We start from the raw sequence: 24,741 nt of genomic DNA on the forward strand, positions 1-24,741 counted from the left end.
ATGTGTGGGACATTATGAAGAATCATCTTCCAGCCTTCCTTAGAACACAGGATGGAATAGATTTTAGTTTTTGATATAACAAAATTCAGAAGTCAAAGCTAGATGTAATTCTAGAAGCTTCTGAAACCTATTTGTTTCAGGACTCTGTTATTGAGGTTCCTGGGGAAAACAACAAACATAAGATCATTAAAATCAAATGGAGCAATTTTGATTTTAAATGTTGTATCCCAGTATCATTTTCTGCTAATAGTATAGTTTCTTAAACAAATTTCCAGTATCAACATGGTAACATGGCCCTGTATGATGTTTTAACAACATAGGCAAAATGTAATCTGTTGGGGAAGTTGCAGTGTTATGTGACAAGACTTTGGCTCTTTATAATAGATCTTCTGTCCTTCCCACTATAGTCTCCCATCTTTCTCTCTCTCCTTCTCTGTCTCTCTCTACTGCCCCCTCCACCCCGGCCCTAATCTGCTCCATAGACAGCCACCATGATTTATGGCTTTTATTATAATTTACGTATCATTCCCCCTTTGTTGCTAATTTCTATCAGCTTATGGTCAAACATTAATGGAAATGGCTCTTTGAGGAGGACCTGAACAATACTCTTTGTGTGTGTGTGTGTGTGTGTGTGTGAGAGAGAGAGAGAGAGAGTGCAAGCACACTTGGGGGTGATACAGTATTAGCTATAAAACATTTTTAAAATAATTCCTACCCTTTAAAACTTTTAATTTTGTTTTGTAATTTCTGTGGTCTTTTAAATTGGCATAGTTGTATTTCCATTATTTTTTTCTTAAAGATTTCCCTGATAATATGACTGCAGTTCACAACAATTACTAATAATAGTTACCTCAAGAAAATGTTGGGGCCAAGGCTTCAGCCATGTGCATACTTGAAACTAAGACCAATTGATTCTCTTGGGAACAATGTAATATACTTTGGAATTTCTGCAAATAAACATTAGAAAAATAAAACATCTAAAAAATAATATACTGGGATTTTGGAACTTTGACAATATATGCTGCCAAAGCATATATCGGGGCTTAACCCCTCTGGCCTGGCCTGGCCTGACCTGGCTAGCTGGTCTGAAATCAAACTGTTTGGTGAATAGGCAGGGACTCCCTGCCCCTGACAATACCACCAGTTGCTGGAAAAACTTTAGTGTCAGTGTGTTCCCCCTTTCCTGGGTTAGAAAATATAAAGCTATCCCTGCCAAGACAACAGAAGTAGATACTGAAAAATAAATGACAGACTCTTAGCTGGCTGAAGGGCAGTGCTTTCAGTGGTATTTCTCAATGCTGAGTTGCAAAACAAGCCTGTGAGGTCTCAGAGGCACACAATCATACCTCAGCCCGTCCCCTATTGCTTTGAAAATCTTTCCTAGAAGTTGTCCACTGCTGCGCTGCTCCTGGGGTTTGTTTCTACTCTGACAAGAATGCTACAGTGTTGAAATGACATAATTGCTCAACAAGCATGCAGCACCTCACTTGTAAGCACTCCTTGGCAATCTAATTGTGGTCCCAGGTAAAGGCTGGGCATATATGAGAGCTGAATACCACAGCAAAAGCATGCTATTCTTCCAGTTTAGAAAGATGCACCTACAGTCCTTTTGGCATCACTCCAAAGATCTCTGGCAGAAATGAAGTGAGCCCAGTCATTTCAAAAGCAGAACTGTGTGTGCAGTTGGATGCCCTGAGTGAGTCCAGACAGCAGTGGTTGTGAGCCAGGCAGAACAGTATGTGAAGGGGCATTTCTGAGAGGAGATCTATTGGAAGCTAGAAAACAGCAGTATGTGGACTGGATGTGCCCACCTGACTGTTCCTATTTTTGGGTATCAAATATGATTTACCTGTGGAAGAATCCTAGAATACATTTGGACTTTACAAACATTCTGCCAATACAATTGCCAGAAGTGGAGTTTTCTTTGATGATCCCTCCTGGTAGGGAGAGTCTAAAAATGCCTGAGCCAGGCAATTTGAAAAAAACACAAAGACACTGATATTTTTAATATTTTTACTGACAAGAGAGCTATACTTTGAATTACCTTCTATAAGTACCGACATATCCTGGGAAAATAGAAACATGTACATCAATGGAGTTTATTTGTTTGCTTGTTTGTTTATTTCATTATTTAGAGCCTGCCTCCCAAAGTAGCCTACAATCAATAATTAATTATCTTGATCACTTTTTTTGGTTTGTTCATTATAGCAACGTGGTCATTTCTGTAGAAAGGAAACAATCTAGAATTAAGTATTAGCATTCTTATCCAGAATGCCTATCTACTATGACATGAGGATATTGTCCTCAGGAAACAGAGGAATGATTACTATGATTATTGTTACTTCAAGACTCAGACAGAAACAATAAGCAGAGACTATAGAAAAATATGTTACAAAGCTGGAAAAATGTTCAGTAAAACTGCTTGCCTTTGTCAGCTAACACACAATAAAATAAAATAAAGAACTTGACATCTTATGTGACAGAACCTGAGTAGGCAGCACAGCATTTATCACCTCCTGTTCGCTAGATTTTTCTTTTTTAAAATTAGTGAGATTTATCTTATATAACGCCTACTCATGGGCTTTGGCATAAAGTAAAAGCAAAATTGAGGGCTGTGGAATAATCCATGGCTCCTGCATTACCCATGTAACATATCCTGTGGGAGGTTGTTTGTGAGAGTTTGAAGCCTGATGATTCTGACTTTCACAAAGGTAAATCTGGAAGCATAGTAGTGTTGACGGAAAAGTAGAAAACCTTGATGTCTTTCATCATGGTGCTCTCCTATTTAGCTAGAATGTGACAATGAAACCTGACAAGTCAACTCCTTGTGTATCAGTTGATTTGTTTACCTAGCACAGCTCTTTCCCATCATTCTTGGGTCTGAGTTGCTTGGCACTGAAACTGGGACTTCAAGCAGGCAAAGCTAGTGCTGTATCACAGCCCTAATGCTTTTCTACCCCTGTGTACAGATCGTAGGCTCACTGTGGTGAAAGAAGGCGGCCCTGGGAGCTGGATGAACTATGAGACAAACTGTAGTATAATGGTAGAGCTTCCCCTGCTTTACCTGCAGAATGCCTCTAGTTCAATCCAGGTAATGCTGAGAAAGGTCCATTCTGGATTCGATCTAAGCACTACTGAAACAAATATAAGGCAGCTTCCAACATTCCTTTGGGAACTACAAAATGTGCCCTGCTTTTAGATGCTTTTTTATTTATCCAATTACGTTATCTTTGTTGGTTGTTGCATTGATACCCTCTGGAAGCTCAAGTCATTGTATGCATGATAGGGCAGCTGCCCTCATTTACATCCCCAGCATCAGCCATGAGGAGTAGGTTGAACCAAGACAGAATGACTGACCAAGTCACCCAGTGAGTTCCATAATGAAGCAGAAGCTTGCCCCTGGATCTAAGCAACACCTTAACCACTACCCTAAACTCAGAAACAATCCCATTCTCTCTACTTGACCCTCAGTTTATATACAGGATTAGTTTTGTTGTCTGAGAGGTGTCAGCAATATCATTCACTAGCTTCAACTATTACATTTCAAGCTCAGAATCTTTCCTATTTAATATGGTAGAGACCTGGACAGTATCAAATGTAGAGGCCAATTAACTGTTGCAATCTTGACTTCAAACAATTTCCTTAATTTAAAATGTCCTTCTGATTAGCGTGGAATAGCCTATAACCGTGCAATAAACTGGGTTGTCCAATGCTTTGCCTTATAGGCTCTGCTTCTTGGCAAGTGGATTGCTTGACTCTTCCTATAGTTGTTTTTCCTTATGGGCATCTGAATGGAGCACACATTATTTCATGATGAAATAACAGGTTTGATTCCTGCAGGGCTCCTGCTTTGGTTGGTTTTGAAACAATCCATTTAAAGTCATTACAACCAAGGAGATGGAAGTTCTAGTTGTGGGTGGGTGGAAGGTTAGATATGAAATATAAAGTGAGATTCAGCACTAGACAAGACTATAAACCTGATTGTTAGGAGCTCAAGAAAGTCTGAATTTTTTCTGCCTAAGATAGCATGCAGTGGATTTAAAAATAACTACTGTAGTAAAACATAAGTTTTGGACTACACTCTTGATAACATGAATGATATAGAAAAAAGGATGTGTACTAGACAACACCTCTTTCATGGGACATGCATTCATATAGTTAAAGTACCTCCTTTAGGAACTAAAACTTTGATGAATACTAGCCATGAAATCTAATATTAGTATGAAATTTGTTTATTGTATCTTAAAGATCTGTTCATATTTATTAAGGAGTATATCCCTTTAAAGTTAATGAAACTTCTGAGTCAACATTGTTCAGATTATATTGCTTAAAATCTGAAGTGCATCAGCTAACTTCCATATCTGCACCTAATTTGCTGTTTCTAGAGAAGGCTCTAATGCTGAAAAAGGTGGAAGGAAAGAGAAGAGGATGACTAGCAGCAAAGTGGGTAGATTCAGTTACGGTGGCAACGGGTACACCATTGGAAGAGCTGAAGGACCAGGTTAGGGATGGACTGTCATGGAGAAAATCTATGTATGTGGTCACTAAGAGTTGCCAGTGACTTGATGTTATGCAATCAATCAATCAATCAATCAATTTGCTGACTTGTTCTGAATTATTCCTATATATATTTAAGGGTATCCTTTCCATGCTATATCTTTTATATTATTTATTTGTCAGATTTATATAACTGCCAATCTCACAAACAAGTGACTCTGGGCAGTGTACAACAAAGCTAAAAAACAGTTAAATTAATAAATATACATGGTGAGAGTACAGATGCTGAACTTTCCTCATGACTGTCCCTACAATAACTGTCTCAGTTTTTGCCATCCAAGATTAATTCTGACAAAATAATTAGCCTGGAGAGAAGAGTTGGCAGAGAAGATATTGTCCATAAGTCTGGGTAACTGGGTGAGGTGGCCACTTCTCATGAAATTGACACAGTCTTTCTACCCAGCTCATTTTTCTAAGTTTTCCGAGGATGTGCAGCAGCTTCCTCAACTTGATGCCTATCTGTCCAAGATAGGATGTCATGAGTGCCGTTGAGCTGAAGACATCAGCGCAATGGCACACATGACAATAACAAGGAAACAGGGGAAGGGGCTCAAGATAAGCAGCCATCAACTCACAAAGACGAAAGACCAAGATACAATGGCTAAACGGATCGCGAGGCACACCCAAGCTGTTAGCGCTAGCGCAACGGAGATCGCCCAGCTGACAGCAATCACCGGAGGAATAGGGAAACCGATGATGGGCGATCCCGGAGCGCCAGCGGGGCCTCGCAACTCCTCACCTACCGGCAAGACAGCATGTTGGACAAAGGGGGGGTGACGTAACCTCGAGTGAGGGGGCGCTGACCGGCGCGGGGTATTTAAACCCCGCACCGGCGCGCTCCTGTCACTCTCAGCTTTTTTCTACCACTGTATCTACACTACGAATAAACCAGAGCCTGCTTCAACGGAATCAGTGTCTGTGTGTTACTCGGAGGTAGGCAGCGCATGACATAGGAGCTGCAATCCTAAAGTATTGGGAAATATCAGGTTGACTGACAATGCTGAACTTAGGTCCCAGTTATGGAACCCTCTCCTGAGGGGTACTCAACTCATCTTTACAATGTCAGAAAACAATTGAAGCCATCATAATCATTGTCATCCCCATCATTACCATCTTCACAAATCAAAATGGATATTCACAATGGTTTTCAACCACTTTGTATTTATCATTTTACAGTGTTATGGGTTTTACTGTGATGGTTTTATTTATGACATTTTTTACTGTTGCCCTGTAAATCCTTCTGGGCAGCACTGTGAGTAACAGCAGTATAGAAATGAATAAATAATTTCCATTTAGAAATAATATCCAAAATTAATATCCATCCTAACTTCACATCAGGATGTAGACATGTACTATATATGATTGGAAAATGTGAGTAAGTGAATATAAGGATTATATAATTTAAGTATACAGGACAGTCTTATTTGTATAGCTCCTGTTTTAACTCAGGAAATGGCTCTGAGTTTGAGGAACTGGCTCCCCTAGACATTTCCCCAGAAGGACCCCTCCAGCTCCCACCCAAATCACTTTAAAGAAACTTGTTACTTAGTCTCCAAACACTGGGGGCGGGGGGGATGCCCTCCCTCCTGTGATATCTGATAAGAGAAAGATTCACCTTCAGTGATGAACAGGCAATAACAACCTTACTACTTTCATTAGAAAAACAACCATGTAGATCCACAGGCAGTATCACACAGGTGCCAGAATAACCATAAAACAGATACTGAACTCAGTGGGGTGCATCTCTTTGCATCCTGCAGAGAGGCTTGTACAGAACTAGGAGTTTGTGCAACAGATTAAGAAGCCTCCTTCAAGGCATGGCACATTGCTAAGGCACAATACATATATAAACATGTATGTATTGTGCCTTAGAGTATATAAACTCTCTCTCCTCCTTGCGAAAGGCCCACTGAAGCAGCTGTCTCTTGCAAAAGACTCAGGGAGAAGGCTTTCGCTCTCTTCTTCCTGACTGCTTAACTCCTCCCTCATTTGGCCCATCTGAATCCAGTATACCGCTTCCCCTCTCAGGCCTTCATGCCTTGCTCCTCCCTGCTTGACCTACTGGGCGATGTACTCACTGACTGCCAGCCTCTCCCTCCCTGCCGGCTGAGCTGCCAAAGCACAATCCTAAATCCTCTGCAACCAGTTGCCCCTCTCCCCTTTTTAGCTGCTGGAGTACAATTCCATCTGGTCCAAGAGCTGCAAGAAGAAAAGCCTTTTGTTTTCTCTCTTTAATTCTTACTTATTCACAAATAATTCCTTAATTTAAAGCTTTGTCTCTTACTTGCTTTATCCCCTTAGACTGCTTCTTTCTTTCTCTTATTCCTAGCTATGTCTCCAAGCTAAACTCTGTTTCTTTCCTATTTCCCCTGTGTGTGTTTGCACCAAGTTTATCTGTGCACCCACAGATCCACACTTTTCCCACTTTTCCCTAACTTGCCCAGTTTTATTCCTTGCCTCTCTGTTCTGTGGAACAAACCCCGTCCTTTCTAGAGGTTTCTAATTCTGATTTTTTTCTAAACTGATGCTAAGCCATCTACCAGCAGCCACTGTATCACTTCCCTTAATCCTTCCTCTGTTGACATTAGCAGCCCCCCATCTCCTACTACCTCTGCTTCTGACTTCTTCTAGTCACAGACCCTTAGCACTCAAAATAAGTTCCTACTTTTCCTAGTCAATTCTTGCCAGTTCCTATCAGATTTACTTATTTCTTAACTCTACTGACACTGGGTTATACACGTGTGATTATTAGCTGGTGGACCTGCCAATCAAAGCATGGCCATGCAGGACAACTCATCCCAAATTATATTTCACAATAAAAAGAGAGAACAGGAGGAAAAGGATTTGAAAGATGTAAGTATAAGGACAGGTCTGAAGGAAACTCAGAGTCCTGTCTTAGGAAACCCATCTTCAAGGGAAACAGGAATATGCAAGAGTAGGAAAATATTGACTAACTACAGATACATTGGGACGCGGTGGCGCTGCGGGTTAAACCGCTGAGCTGTCGATCGGAAGGTCGGCGGTTCGAAACCGCGCGGCGGGGTGAGCTCCCGTTGCTCGTCCCAGCTTCTGCACACCAAGCAGTTCGAAAACATGCAAATGTGAGTAGATTAATTGGTACCGCTTCGGCGGGAAGGTAACGGCGTTCCGTGAGTCATACTGGCCACATGACCCGGAAGTGTCCTATGGACAACGCCGGCTCCAAGGCTTTGAAACGGAGATGAGCACCGCCCCCTAGAGTCGGACACGACTGGACTTTACGTCAAGGGAAACCTTTACCTTTACCTTACAGATACATTGTAAAACCAACTGAACTTTTTTCTAAATTATTTACTAAATGTTAATTTGTTTCTTTGTTTAAAAGTTAGCCAAGTGGCTGTGCTGTCCTTTATCTAACCCATGTTCCACCTTATCTCCTCCTCCTCCTCCTCCTCATCATCATGTCCAAGAAAAAGAAAAAAGAAAAAGAAAATATCTAAACGAGAAGAGAGTATACAACAACTTACTTTTTAGATATCTGATAATTTTTTCATATCAGATTAATGATTTTGTAAGATTACTTTATCTTTAGGGAAAATAAATCATACATTCCTAAAATGTACTCAATTCAACAGAATCAGTTCCAAGGATGTATGCACCATGTTGCAACTTCATCTTATATCTAATGCAGTGTTTCTCAACCTTGGCCACTTGAAGATGTGTGGACTTCAACTCCCAGAATTCCCCAGCCAACTCAGCCTTTTTTATTTAAAAGTAAGTCCCATTGATTATAATTGTAAATTTTAATTATACAGTTCATCTGCTAAAAAGAGAAACCTGTATCAACTTCATCCATTCAGTTATGGAACAGACAATTCTTCCTCCAGGCACATTCACATCTGCAGTGGAAATTGGTAGATTCTAAGCAGATGGATACGGGTGCTAGGAAAGGGAAAATAAGACACAGCAAAGATTAAAGTCTGACATTTGTTACTGTATTCTAGAAAACAGGTGATGTTGGGAAGGTCCTAACCAGGCTTTGCTTTTGCTTGCATTAATGTCTATTTAAATATAGACAAATCCTATTCAATCAGCTTTATTACAGAAGACTATTTATTTATTTATTTATTTATTTATTTATTTATCAAATTTGTCACCGCCTATCTCTTCCGACTGGAGGGACTCTGGGCAGTTTACAATATAGAACAATAAATATATAATAAAATTCCAATAAAATACACTCTAAAACAATTTCTCAACTACCAAGTCCAGATGGCTGTGGTCTCATTCAGTCATTATGTAGGAGGGGCACTTCAAGGCACTAGCCAACCCCAAGTATGACTATTCTCCTCCCTGCCCCAAGCCTGGTGGCAGAGCCAGGTCTTCAACTGCCTCTGGAAGGCCAGGAGCGATGGGGCTAATCTCACCTCCGGGGGCAAGATGTTCCAGAGGGCGGGCACTACGGCAGAGAAGGCCTGCCTCCTGGACCCCGCCAGATGGAATTCTCTTATCAACGGGGTCCGTAGCATGCCCCCTCTGCATGATCGGGTGGGACGGGTTGATGATGGGGAGAAGAGGCGGTCCCTCAGGTAACCCAGTCCCATGCCATGTAGATTTATAGACTATAGTAGCACAACACCACAAAATTAATTTTGATAACAGACCAGGTTTAATTCTAAACTACAAGGAAATATTGAAATCTTTATCTACTAGTGTATTCAATTTCATGAAATCAGAATTCCTTCAATTTCCTACCCAATTCTCCCTTGCTGAGCTTTCTTCAGGATTTTGATCAGTGGATTTGCTAGAACATAAGAACTTCAATCTTTCCCTTCTTCTTGAGATTCCAGAATCCCCTGTATATTCCCTGTGAAAAAGGGTACACACTTTCCCCCTCTAACCATCTTATTATCTTCCCTTTTATTGCGCCTTGCCTTTTTGCAGGATATTTGCTGCTTCTCTGCCCCAACAGCAGTATTTGTTTCATTGTTTGCCAGTGCCTGATTATAATTTGTTTCCTGCATCATCTTATTTTCTCTTACTTCATCTGATTAATAAATGAAGAATCCTGTAATCTTGCCTGAGATGTTAACATGTCTCACAAAAATCTCTTTTGCTTTTATCCTATGCAAATCAATGAGACCTGGACATGTTTACCATTATATATAACAACCACTTTGTCAGTAAATTCCTAATGCAGTATAGGAAGGATACCTTATGTAGAAAACATACACCATATAGAAAGAAGGGCTTCTCTTCTTACGCTGAATATCAGAAGAGAGGAGAGATACTGGAATCTAGTCTTGATACCAAGTTATTTTGTTGCAGCATATCTATGTAGTGCCAAACATTTAGAACCATTAGAAAAAGGCTCTCAGAATTTTCTGGACCCATATTTTCAAATTACAGGGTCTGACAACTTAAAATCTCAACAATTTGCTGCCCTTCTTAGTGTGAACATCTTCATCCATATTAAAAAGTGCCTATTGAAATTATATTCACAAGTAAGCTGCTCCTTTGAATGTTAACAGTGAATTACTTCTTCAAAACATGGGTAGAAATAATTCAGTATAATTTAGAGACACTATTTCTATAGTGCTTCAAGTGAATAATCTATAATGTTTGAAAAAAAGTTGAATTCATTAATTGCCATGTCTAACACTGGCATGATCAGCAGTAGTATAGTGGTGTACATTTTCAACTCCTTTTAGTACAATATGTACTTCTTATTCAAATGCATTTAGCACATTCTAGTTCTCTGGGAAATATCCAAGATAGTTTTCACTAGATATAAAAAGCTTCTAGTTTATAGCTATAAAACAACTTTTATATTTTGCTTCAACAGAAAACTTTTCTGAAGTTTTTTAATGAGAATTTTATTAAGTTTAAAACAAAGATAAAAACTACAAAAAGAAGAAAACTAAAAAAGTGTGAAACACAAGAAAAAAGAATTTTGAAGATTACATAAAGAGGTGACTTCCAACTTTCAACAACAAGAATTCCTACCACTATTCTATATATTTCTGTCCACTATAATAGAAATCCAATTATAAAATCATTTAAATTGTTTCTTTTTATAATTAATAATACTATAACAATCTTAACCCTATTAAACCGAAAACCAAGCAATTATTATTATATCTTATAAATCTTAAAAATCAAACAAACCTTAAAAGCAATCCAATAAATCTTAATCCAAATCCTTAAAGAAAAATGAAATCATACAAGCCTTAATATCAATCCAAATAAGCATTCTTATTTTAGTAGAGAGAATTTGAGCTGTCATTCAAAGAGACACAGAACAGACCCGCCTTGACTTTTGGGGTTTATCTGTATGGGTTTTCTCACACTTCTTCAGTTTGATAGGATTTTCTGTCTACTGTAGCAGTAATAAAACACTAGAGACCTATTCCTCGGCTCGGCGTGGTTCCTGCTTGTCAGGACAGATTTCTTATTTACCAACAGGATCATAGAACTGTCATGCTTCTCCTTTCATTTTGAATTTCTGAAATACATTGAGAATAATCCAAGAATCATTTCTGCACTTTCTAATTCTGGCCATTTCAGAAGCTGGCAGATTTCCCAAGAAACTGGTTTAAAGTACAAGCTGCATGTAAAATATACACCTGGTTGTGGGGGGAGGGGCAAGGTCAGGTGAAGCAGCAACAACAAACACTTCCTGACATTTTCAGTCGTGCCATTAAACTATCTTTTTCTCCACTCCCCCAGGAATTTTTGTGACAGGGCCAAACCCCTACAGAGGCAGTTGCCTGCTATGAAGGAACACTGGCATAAAAGAACCTTTTAAGGATGACAGAACTGTGTGGGGTGTTTTAAAAAGACTCTGTGGGAGGGAAACACGATTTTGAACATATAAAGTACCTTGCAGGATAGTATTCAAGGAAGATTCAGTTGCCATAGAAGGCCACAGCAGGTATTTTGGGTTCCCAGTTGTTCAAAAGTTTGTCAAGATGTTGAATATGCTTACAGGCTTCCTGAAGATCTTAATAGTTAATGCATACAACTCTATTGTGAATGTGTGGGAGTGCTGGGGGGTACTTTCGTGTGTAACATTGACCCATACCATACTTTTAACCCTTGTGTATGCAGGCTGAGCACTGGAGAAGGCTAAAGTCCTGATGTAAGTGTAGTCTTTGGGACTGGGAATGAACCAAGAATATCCAAAACTGTTATTAATGGGCAGATGGATATTCCAAGGTCAATCATATCTGGGAAAAGGACAGTTAGTTCTTCTAACAGATCTCAAAGACCCTTCCCTAATGAATATATATATAAACGAGTGCTAGAGTTTTAGCTTATTCAGTTTCCAAGATTCTGTAGCTTATCTATCTGTGAATAAACCTAACTAATGTTACTGATTGTGAATCTTTCTTGGTGTGTTGTACTCTGCTGTTATGACCTCCTTCCACATGCCAATTCTGGCAACTCAATTTAGCAACTGAAATGAGGTTGGACTTGGATAAGTGCATGTGAGCTATTTGCTGCTATTGTAAGACTGTTGAACAGTCTTTTTGAACAGAAAAATTACATCGTGCCCCAGATTCCAGTAGCTACGTAGAGTCAGCAGAACAGTTGGGTCTAGAACTAATCTCAGTAAACTTGAATCTATTACTAAGAATCTCCTGAACCCATTAATTTTATCTCACAAGCTATTGGGGGGTGGGAACTTGTGTGAAAGCAAACTGGGAATGGACTTTTTAAGGAACTTTATTCTTCATCAAGGGTGCAGAATCTGAAAGAATCTGAAAGGGTTATCAATCTGAGGGCCTATGAAAAAACTTCCATGAAGCAAGTCTTCTGCACAGGATCATTTTAGGATTATTAAAGATCTGTTTTTAATCTTGTTTTGTGATCCGCGGGATGCTTTATACTTCTTGCTATTTTAGATACAAGTTGCTTCCTCCATGTTCCTTCTTAGAATAAGTATAACTCCTCCATGAAAAATAAATGAGAGTGAAAATTAAAAATCTGCTAAAAATCAAGTATAACACATTTCAGATGCTGAAAATGTTAAGAGGCATGCAAAATAGGAATAAATAGCACAATATTTTGTCTCCTTCTGTATTATTGTGGGATTGAAATGTCTGTCTTTAAGCCCATTATGGATTTCAGTATTGCTTTCCAGAATTTATGAAAGGGAGGTATAAACTGCTTATCACCAAACAATTATAGAATATTAGTAAGCAGTCATTTCTCACCACCCAGAAGATGTGGGAAATTGAGAAAAGTTGGCTAACACTGAGATAGCTGTTCAAAACGTATCATTTCTTGGAGATTGCATATGTTCCTTTCAGGAGCAACCTGTTCACTTAAAACAATGGCAAAAGGACTATTTCTCAAGAAGTCTGTAGGCTTCCCTTATTAGAGAACAACTGAAATATTTACACAAGTACAACTTTAAGTATGAAAATATAATGAGAAAAATGTCAGTTTCAGTATATTATATATTTAGTCATGAAGAAATGCAGCATGAATACATCTTCAAATATTCAGGACAATGGAGATATAAGTATGCATATGCTACAGACATAATTACTCTTCACAGTAAAGACCAAATGTGTACCTAGTGGCAGACTGTAAAGAGCAATACTCTATTTTTTAATATGTTTTGTATCTGGTAAAGAATAGAATGGTAGCTATAAATTGCTGAGATTTTATAGTATAATTTTATAGTATAGTATTTAATTTGTTTTGTTGCTCCTATTTGTAAAAATAAGGTCTTCCTTGTGGTAGCCCCACAGTTACAGGGTACTATTTAATATATACTCTTTTTAATGGCTGCATTTATTTAAGGAAAATGATAGCTATATGATCTACAACAGTGTTTTCATTCATTCATTTGCTGTCTATTTTCTGGTACATAGGACATTAGCAACATGAGTCTATCCAGATATAGTATTCTGCATCTCCCATTGCCCTTTACCATCAACTGATGGGAAATTCAATTCAACTCAATAGCATCTGAAAGACTGTATCCCAGATTTACATAATCTTTATAAATTCATCATCATTATAAACTTAGACATTCATAAATATCTGGAATAAATAATAATTAAGTATGTTTTGTAATATTTCATATCCACCATCATGACAACTTACATGATATCATATTCCTTACATATGTATAGGTGAATAATGTTCAACATTATCTGTACATGTATTTCTATTTCACTGATATATAGCATACTGGACTAAGTCCATTTAAAAACTACCAAATGATTAAAAAAATTTTTTTTTATCCCGCTTTATTATTTTTATAAGTAACTCAAGGCAGGGCACATACCTAATATTCCTTCCTCTTCCTATTTTCCCCACAACAAAAACCCTGTGAGGTGAGCTGGGCTGAGAGAGAGCGACTGGCCCAAAGTCACCCAGTTGGCTTTCAGGCCTAAGGTGTCAGAGATTGCTGAAAAGCGTTTGGCCCGAGAGATCAGAAAAATCACACACCAGGCATTTCTATAAAAATAAATGTATTTACAGAAAGCTTCTTACATAAACATATTTACAAGCTTATGCATTCACACGACCTCTGAGAGGACTGGGAGGAAGGCTGTGTAGAAAGGAAACTGAAACTCACAAGCATAGGCAAGGTGCCCTCCAGGCAATTTCCTTATATGGTCATTCTTTTCACACCCAAAACTAAGGATACTTAAGTTTGACCTGTTCACCCTGCCAGAGTGATTTGTTACCATAGTAACCTTAATGGCTTGGTCCTTGCAAAAACAAAGAAATACCAACATAAGGCAGGACTAGAATTCTCAATATCCTTAAGAGCCTTAACCACTAGACCAAACTGGCTCTTAATCTTTATTTATCTTCCTGATCTTTATTATCTGCTTTGACTAATGCCAAAGGCTGAAGTTTTGGTGCCTTAAGTTAGCCTTTCCCAAACCGGTATACTTTAGATATTAGATGTCAGCTTTCACCCAACATTGTGCCCAGTAGTAGTGGTATTACAACTCCCATAATCCCTAGGCAGCAGGCCTGAAAAGTTACAGGGAGCCAAAACTGAGTCACTTTAGACTGCTATCACATTTTACATTAAAGTCTCTCAAAACTCAAAGATTCCTGTCCAAAATAAGTTTTATATCAGTTAACATGTACTACATGGGACATGAACTGACCATTAACACTTTAGGAGTGGAATGGATTCATATGTTGGAAGAGACGTGTGCAAGTACATTAAACAAGGATGAGGTTGTGATTAATAAAGCTTCCCTAACATAATTATCTTCCCTTGGGTGTTACAGTCTTCCTATCACTTATTCTTTTGACCCAGGCCAATCCTGGCTTTTGTTAGACCTGGCTCCTATCTGCCACATCCTTAATGCTTAGCCAAGGACTGTGGCTTCCTTTCAGTTCAAAGATTACTAGTCCTTAGGAGTAGGCTTTCTCCGCGGCAGCTAGAGGCTTGTTTTTCTGTTTTTTCTTTCCTTTAAATTTTTATATAGTACCCTCTCCTCTTTTTCCCCACAAAAATGCACTGAGGTATGTTGGACTGAAAGATGTTGACTGACCTAAAGTCATCCAGTGAGTTTCTATGGCTAAGGATTGGACTTGAACGACCACCTCCCCGGTCTTAGTCCAACACTTTAACCACTACGTCACACTCTTTAAACTGCCCTTTTCAGTGCATTGCTTGGCATAATGTTTTTGTCTCCTGGAGTATACTGGACTTCTGCAGACTTCTGCATCTACCCTTTCTCATCCCTGATACTATGTATTGTTGGTTATGTGCAAGAGCAACATACAATGTAAAGCAGAAAAGAGGCCATCCAAACCTAGATCAGTTCAACTGCAGCTACAAGCCATATATTTTCAAGACAAGCTTACTACCTTCCTCCCAAGGATATTATTAAAAGAAGCCTCTTATCCAGCACATGTTTTAATGTACACATAGTAAATCAGTACAAATATCTTCCTTTTTTACAGTAGTTTTATTAAATATTATAATTACAACAGTAAAAACTAATACAAACTGAAAAAAGATAGAAGAATAAAAAGAAAGAGTAGAATTTACATAAAAGAAAGGAAAAAAGAGGAAAAATAGAGAAAAAGAAAAGAAAAGTAAGAATATAGTAAAAAAAAAGAAAAGAAATATATAAAGAAGTGACTTCCCACCTTCATCCCAACAAGTATAAGCAATTTTAGTAACTTACCATGTTCTCTTAAAATACAACAAATGATCTCTTCTTCCCATATCCCATCTCTTATCTATAAACAAATCCATAAAGCACTGTCATTTCAGTCCTGATGTCAGCAAAAGTCCATTAAGGGTTACCAGAGATAACAACATATCTATTTTAACCCTGATCAAATAAACCAACTTTATATTCCTTCCTTTTACTTCTAACGATCTTAATCTTTAGTCCATTAAAATAATGTCAAAGAACTTGATTTCTTTTCATTTTTTCTTTGTCCCTCCTCATGATGTTCTTCAAAACTTTAACATGAATCTCTTGTATATTCAGTATAGGAAAATTATCCAGGTCATTCTCTTGGTTTATTCTTTGTATATCCCTTTTAAATATGAAGACAATGGCCGGTTTCTTTTGTATGTCCAGTATAACATCTTTGTCTATGTCATTCTTGTAGCTTGTCATTTGTAAATCTACTTTTAACTCAGTCTTGATCTTGTCATGTATAATGTGTTCCTCTTCCATAACATCGTTTAGACATAGTCTCTCCATAGAGTCAGATGTCTCTGTTGACACTATTAAAATTAATGTCTGAGTCCATTGTTCCAAAATATTCTTCAGTATATCCAAAATTAGAATATTGTGCTTCATTCTGTAATTGTAAGTTGAGTTTCTGTGTTCTTCTCCTTTAATTGTAAACTTTAGTTCCTTCTAATTCCCTCTAGAGAACCAGTTTGGTGTAGTGGTTAAGGTATCAGGCTAGAAACTGACAATGACTTCTAGTCCCTCCTTAGGCACAAAGCCCGCTGGGTGACCTTGAGCAGTCACCCTCTCTCAACCCTAGGAAGAAGGCAACGGCAAACCACTTCTGAAAAATCTTGCCAAGAAAACTGCAGGGATTTGCCCAGGCAGTCTCCAAGAATCAGACACAGTTGAATGGATTAAAAAAAAAAATTCCCTCTGCTGTCCCATTTTTTAGAATCTTATTTTTTAAAAAAGAAATCAAAACAAAAGCATTTTCACAAGGGAAGGATTCTTTATAATTAATTCCAAAATTATTTCAATTTTATCTGGACTATTTGTAACTTTCTAAAATCAAAGTTTTAATCTTCCTTATGCTGTTTATTAAAAAAAAGTTTTTTTTAAAGTTCTTAAACTGGTAGTTAAAACTTTATTTTGCTAATGATTGAAGGAGACTCACCCAGTGCTGTCAAACTTGTCAATCCAAAAGTTCCTAATAGCTGAAAAGCAGTTAACAAGCGATTTCCTAAAGTGATTAGAAAAGGAAGTATGTGAACCCAGTGTCTTTTTAAAGGCACTGACTGCAGTTTGAGCAAGATGGCTATTCCCTTGTCTCCCAGAGCTCTAAATCTGCTAAATTCATCAACCACCCCAGATTTACACACTAGTCATCCATCCTGAGTGACTAGTGTGTAAATCTGGGGTGGTTGATGAATTTTTAAAAACTCAATCTTTCTCACGCAATCTTTCAGGTCTCTCAATGAATGAAATGTCCTTCTCCTGGTAACCAGCTGGATAACCATAAAGAAAGATAAACAGAATGATAGATAACAAGGTGGCAAAATGAAGTGGCAGAAAGAGAAAGAGTAGCAGTGGTCATGCTTTGGCTCTTTCAGCATCAATGGACGGTTTCTGACAGATTGCAGCAGAAAACAGTGTTCCTCAATGTGGCATGAAAAGAATGGAGGTCTCATCAAGCAACAGCTTCTTATAGACTAGGAGTTGACCTCCCCCAGAGAAGAAAGATCTCTGCCACTCCTGCTTAGGAGAGGCAACTGGAATGAATATCAACTGTCTCTGATTAAAGTGCACTCCTGATTGATGACCTAGCAGATGCTAAATTGCAAAACCCAGGGAACAGAATATCACTGGTAAATCATTTCTCCTTGAGGTTTCACTCTGAGGACAATAAATTAATAAATTAAGTGATTCATTTGTAGAAGCTGTTAGTGAGTTCTTGCTACATGAGATGGGTTTCACAGTTTCCTTGGAAGAAAAGGAAGTCCTTGAGCCCAAGAAATGACACTCCTTATTGAATAAAGACATTCATTAACAAAAAACATCCAGTTGTACTGTCTACCTCTGCATTTCCTCTGAAAAGAGTTTCTCAAATTCCTGAAAGTGTTGTGATTAAACCAATGTCTTCTACTGCCAATTCCAACACTGTCCCCGATGCTGCTGCCTGAATCTCACACGATAAACTGGCTCAGTTGATCCTGAAGTATCCCTGAGAGAATAATTGATTTCTTATTTGTTCTTTTTCTCCTTGCTTGCCTGCAGGAGCTGTTTAATAGACATCACACTCATACAATTTTAGGTCAAATCGCAACTGCTCTGCTGAGAACTTTTTTAGGGAGCCAAAGTTTTCACTTCTGTACTTTTCTGAAATTGTCTTTCTCTCGTGTTTTATTGCTTCTGAGTTTCTGTAGAAGAATATCAGTGTGTTTCTTCAGTAAAGCAATAGAGAAAGCCAGAGTACATATATGATTTTCTTTTTTAAAAATAGTACAAGCTTATAAAAGACACAGGCACACACACACTGTTTTCGCCTTATCTGATTAGCATTTTAACAGCAAATCTATAAGAGAAAACAAGAAATGGAAATGCTCTATGCTCTTTAACAGCTAAGTGAGAACAGTGTACTAAGCAGACTTATTTCATGAATATTTCATCATATGTGTAAGTATATGCCTGGTTCATTTCAAGTAGCCCTTTTGTTCTCATGTCTGAAATACTCAGATGTACTGACACCTGCAACAGAGTATTTCCAAGCTCTTAAAGCTTGTTACTTTTGACTGTATTGAAGTAATAGTAATGAGTATATAAGAATAATACATGTAACTGTGCGCAGAACAACCAGTTGCCTTCTAAGCATTTTTATCTGGATGTGAAGTCAGACAGTCTTGATTGGACCCAGAATCTTTTACAGCTTGGGTGTAAAGCAAACCCGTGGTGGAAATATAACACCCGGCCGAGTTCTCAGCATAGCCAATGGTGAGACTATTGGAAAGCACACAGGTCTCTTGTCCCAGTACATAGAATAGAGTTGGGTGGTTCAGGCTACAGTGAACCTGCATATTATATTTTATGAAACCTACTCAACCCTAAGGTAATTTCATTTGTAAGTAACTGTAGAGCAATTGTGAGTGTGAGATGTCTGTGGCTTATACAAAGCAATTACATCTTCTATGGCATGCACCCTTTTGAAACTGCTTAAGAAATAATACACTGCACATGCAGAAGCCTTTGCTGACTATGTTTATGAGGCCCCGAGCTGAACTTTGTCTAGGGGAATGTTACTTCTCCATATTGATGAGGAGAATCACATTTGTTGATTGATTGATTGACTGACTGATTGATCAAATTTATACTCTACCCATCTCACTACAAAAGTGACTCTGAGCAGATTACAAGTAAAAAAGAAGACCATAAAAATCCATCTGTTGCCTCCATGACAGAGACTACCTTGCTGAGATGAAGTAAAGTCACTTTGCAAAAAGAAATCAAAGTAACGGATACTTTTAATTTTTTTTTCATGAATAGGTAACAAGATTTTTTTCATGAATAGGCAACAGACCTATAAACTACAATTATGTACATATGTTTAATATGCCAAAATTGCAACATAGACAGTAGTGATATATCTTTCAAGAATATGTTAGGAATGGATGGAGCCTCCACTTACTATTTCCTTAAGGGAAAGATACTTTCTTGGGATACCTTAACCATAAGATTAACAGAAAAATACTGACTAGCATTGTCACATTATATATTTTGGCATTTAAGCTACCAGTTATGCAAGAACTAGGAGAAAAATGGGACAAGTAAACTAGTTGGTTAAAGTAGAAAAAAAAATTATTATTATTTATTAAATTTATATGTTGCCTGATCCCAGCAACTCTTCTTAATGTAGCTGGGGAAGGTTGTTAGGGAAAGACCAAATGACTGGCAAGAGAAGAGCAAGAAAAAGGGCTACACTCCTTCCTCTGCTCTCTCTACAAAGAATCTTTAAATACAACTTATTTAAAACTGCTCAAGTTGTCCTACTTCAGACACATTATGTGAAGACCCAGCTCTCTGGAGAAGGCCCGAATTCTGGGAAAGGTGGAAGCAAAGAGAAGAAGAGGATGACCAGCAGCAAAGTGGGTGGATATCCACTACCTCTAATAATTCCTCTTACGATTTTCCTTCCAGGCTTCTTATCATCTTGGCAGTCTCTGGACATCAGCTTGTCAGTATACTTCCTAAAATGGGGTGTCCAGAACCCGACACACTATTCTAAGTTGTTGTGGTCATAGGAACTATGATTTTCCTGATATAATTTATTTATTTATATTTCAGATTTAGTCACCATCCATCTCACTCACAGAGCAATTCTATACTTCTATACTCTATACTTCTCTTGATGCAAGTTAACATTGCATTTGCTATTTTTTTTTGCAGCTGCATCACACTGTTTGATTATGTTTATTTTGTGATACATCAGGATATTCAGATCCTTTTCTCATGTACTGCTGCCTAGTATGGTCTCTGCCATCATAAATGGATGATTTGGGGTTTTCCTAACCAAGTGTAGAGCTTTGCATTTTTGCCTGTTGAAATTCATTTTGATGGTTTTTGCCCCTAGTTTCAGCTTACCAAGGTCCTCCTGGATCTTGATACTGTCCTCTAAGCTGTTTCGATTTTCTTCTATCTTGTGTCATCTGCAAATCTAATAACCGTACTTTCCAAGCCATTTGTAAATACACTGAACAGCACAGGGCCTAAAATGGAGCCCTGCAGTATACTCATCACTACCCTCCAAGATGACCTATAGCCATCCTTGCTGGGTACAATTGTTCAATAGCTCTGTGCCTGTCTAATAGTAACATAGTCCAGCCCATATTTTTACATCTTCTCTACTAGAATCTCAGGAGAGACTTTGTTGAATCTTTTCTGAAGTCAAAGGTAGACTATGTCCGTTGTATTCCTGTGTCTGCTAAACTAGCAATATCATTAGAAAGGAAGATCTGTTTGATGTGACATGATGTATTCTTTATAATTCCTGCTGGTTCCTTGCCAGTTGTTCACAGTCTTAAATTTGAAACTACCGTACACATAATGGTGCAAGGTGACAGCACAGCCTCCACACATTTCATATTACATAAGCTATGGCATATTTGTAATATAATATATTCATTTGTGTATTCATATACAGGCATGCCAGAGTCAGTGATAATTTTATCTAAAAATGAAATGCAATTCTCTAGGGCAATGTACTTAAAGCTAAATAGCACGAGTAGGCAAGCTTCCCTTTAGGCACTTTTGGACTGATATGCACACAATGTCTTGTCCTTGGCCATGGCCATGCTTCTTAGAGATGAAATCTAAACTTAAGTAAGATACTAGGTATGTGGCTTTGGGCCCAGAAGAAGCAAAGGATTTTCTGTACTTTGTGCAGAGAAATGGGGAAAAGCATATTTTAATGGCTGTGGGTTTTTAAAAAAATAAAAACAGGTTCTATATAATTTTAAGTACATTATGAACTAAAATAAATTCTACTGTGGAAATGATGCAGTGTTGTGGCTAAGAGACTAATTTATGAAATAGTAACAAATAAAACATCCACATTTTTTCAGTGTGATCCTTGACTTTTATTACTAGAGCCTGCAAATCCTTTGCATTTTCAGCTATCAGTATTCTATCATCAGCATAGCACAGGTAATTGATGTTTCCTTCTCTAATTTTAAAACCACGTTCATCTTCTTCCAGCTTCCCTTAATATATATTCAGCATATAAATTGAATAAATAAGGGGGGGCGGTATACAACAGTGTTGCACTCCTTTGCCAATGTGGAGCCATTTTTTTCATCATGTTTTGTCTGTACTGTGGCTTCCTGACTTGTGACAATGAAATGATCTGGGATTCTCATTTTTCTGAGCATATTCTACAGCTTGACATGGTTGACACAGTCGAAGTCCTTTCTATAATCAATGAAGCACATACTGACTTCTTTTTGGTATTCTTTGGCCTTCTAAATTATCCAGCATGCATCAGCAATTGTGTCTCATGTTCCTTGGCCTTTTCTAAAGCCAGGATGAACATTTGATATCTCTTTTTCCATATGAGGCTTTAATCTGCTTGGATGATCCTAAGCATTATTTTGCTAACATGTGAAATTAAGGATATTGTATGATAGTTTGCACACTCTGTTATGTCTCCTTTTTTTGGTATTGGATTGACCTCTTCCAATCTGTTGGTCATTCTCCAGATATGCTGGCATAGCTTGGTTAGAACTTTTACTAATTCTTCTTCTGATGCTTGCCATATTTCAGAGGTATTCCATCATTTCCTGTAGCCTTCCAACTTAGTAATGACCAGAGTGATCTAACGTTATCTTCTAGTACTAGAGGTTCTTGTAAATAAGGAATATCTTCTAAGGTATCTTGGATATTGACATATTTATTGTAGAGTGTTTCAGTATACTCCTTACATTTTTGATTTCCTTTGAATCAGTTACCATCTGTCCATTGGCATCCTTTAACACAGCAATTTGAGGTTTATTTTTATTTATTTATTTATCAAATTTTCATCAGTGCCCATCTCCCCCCTGGAACCTCCTTCTGAGTTCAGAGATTTTTTGAGAGACTTTCCTTGTTTTTCCATGTCTGTTCCCATCTTCAGTGTCTTTACAGTTGTTGTTGTAATACTACTTCTTGTCTCTTCCAACAGCTTTCCAAAATTGTTCGTTAAGTTCCTTTCTGAGATTTTTGTCTTTCTTAGCTTTGGCTTCCCTACTCTTCTTGGCAATTTTCACTGTTGGTTCTGACATCCAGTTTGCTTTCTTCTCTTCCTTCATTTTTGGCAATCTCTTTTCACATCCATCCATAACAACTTTTTAAAGTTCATTCCATAGTACATGCCATAGTTCCTCTGCTTTTCTATCATTGAGATTCAGGACTCCAAAGCAATTCCTGATGTTCTCTTTGAAAATAGTGAGTATATGTTCAAGAATATATTTTGGGAACTGACTGGCTTTATTCTTCTTTAGCTTAACTTGGAACTTGCACATGAGCAGTCATGATCTGTTCCACAGTCAGCACCTGGCCATGTCTGATGTGTAATTGAGGTCCTCCACCTCCTTTTAGCAATACTATAGTCAATTTGATTTCTAGGTACTCCATCTGGTGATATCTATATATAGAGGCAATATTTTTGTTGTCTGAAGAATCAGTTAGCTATGAAAAAATAATTGGAGTGGCAGAAATTGATAAGTCAGTTTCCTGCTTCATTTCAGTTTCCCAAGCCATACAATCCAACTACATTTTTCTCTTTATTGTTTCCAGCTTTGGCATTTCAGCATCCAGTCACAAGCAGCACATCTTGCTTGCATGTTTTGTCAATTTCAGATTGAACTTGAACATAAAACTCATCAACCTCCTTTTGCATTGGTGGTTGGAACATAAACTTGAATGATGATCATATTAAAAGGATGTTGATGAAATCTAATCAATATTATTTGGACATTGATTGCATTGTAAGCCAGTACTGTTCTTGCTATAACTTCCTAACTATAAAAACAATGCCATTTTTCTTGTCCCGAGTAATAAACAGTGTGATCTTCTGACTGAAAGTGTCCAATCCAGTCCATCTCAATTTGCTGATACCTGTCAATTTGTAGTTACTTCATTTCATCTTTCACTGTGTTAAGCTTTCCCATGTTCATGCTTCTTACGTTCCACATTCCTACTTTAATTCTGTCTTTGCAGATTTAGATTTTCTTTTCCTTATGGTACCATCAGCAGCTAGATGTCCTGAAGGCTTTAATCTAGCCATGTCATAAACACCATTAGCACTCTGAAAGATCCTCAGCTGTTCCTCAGTAGCATGTTCAGTGCCATGCAATCTGAGGGATCCATCATCCAACACTATATCATCAATCATTTTATATTTTCTCTCCATGTGGTTTTCTTGAAAAAAACACAGGAGTGTTTTACCATTCCCTTCTTCCACATAGTATGATTTGATGCCTTTGCTATTGTCACTAATGTGATCATCTGCCTCCAGCATCTTTCTGTATCACTGCTGCCCAAATAAGGTGCCTGCTTGCTTAGCTGGGCAGCTGGGATGACCCTGCTGGGAGTATGTCCTCTTGGCATACACTCCCAACATTCTTCACTTCTCTCTCCCAGGAACACCCGGCCCTCACTATGAGGCAGCACAGCAAGACTTGGTGGGGGGAGGAAAAGTGGGGTTTAAATAAATGAACAGATGTGAATCTTGTTTCATGCCTTTTTGAAATGAAAATAACTTTTAAAAAGTAAAAAAGCAAGAGTCCTTTTAAACTTCTACTTATGTCTGTAAGTCAGTTTTGCATTTATATGAATGTCTGCCACAATGTTCTGGAGATCTTAAAAATGGTGACCAATGTAAAGTTAACATCACTCTGAATATTCTCTTCAAGATTAGCTGAGATAAATTTAAGCCTGCCAATTTCCATTTTGCACTTGCTTGTTTCAAATTAGCTCTAAAAACTGTCACATAATTTAATAGCCAAACCATCAACATGCAAAAGCCATCTGGATCTCTTTTAAAAGTTCTATGTTTTATTTGAAATGTGGCTAAAGGAACTTGTATGATTAAATGTAGAGTTTAAATGATATTGGAATAACTTGCCTCTTGCTTTTTAAAAAGATCCAAGTATGAATGAATATTTATTTATTTATTTGATTTCTATAGCCGCCCATCTCAGCGAGTGACTCTGGATGGCTTACAATAATAAAACCTTAAAACAATTACAATTAAAACAGTTAAAATATAAAATAAATACAAAATAAATATACATGGCTGCCAAGTGAGGAATGCACAATGCAATATGATTCACTTATGCAACCAAAGGATGCTCCTCTAAATACAAACTCAACCTTTTGTCTAGTAAGGCAGATTTTTTTTTCCTGAGATACAACTTCATATGCAGCACTGACATATTCAAAGATTATGGCAATTGATAACAAGATTACAGATATCAGCCTATTGGCAAAGGCT

The sequence above is a fragment of the Candoia aspera genome, chromosome 5 (genome assembly GCF_035149785.1).
Source record: "Candoia aspera isolate rCanAsp1 chromosome 5, rCanAsp1.hap2, whole genome shotgun sequence".
NCBI classification, from domain to species: domain Eukaryota; kingdom Metazoa; phylum Chordata; class Lepidosauria; order Squamata; family Boidae; genus Candoia; species Candoia aspera.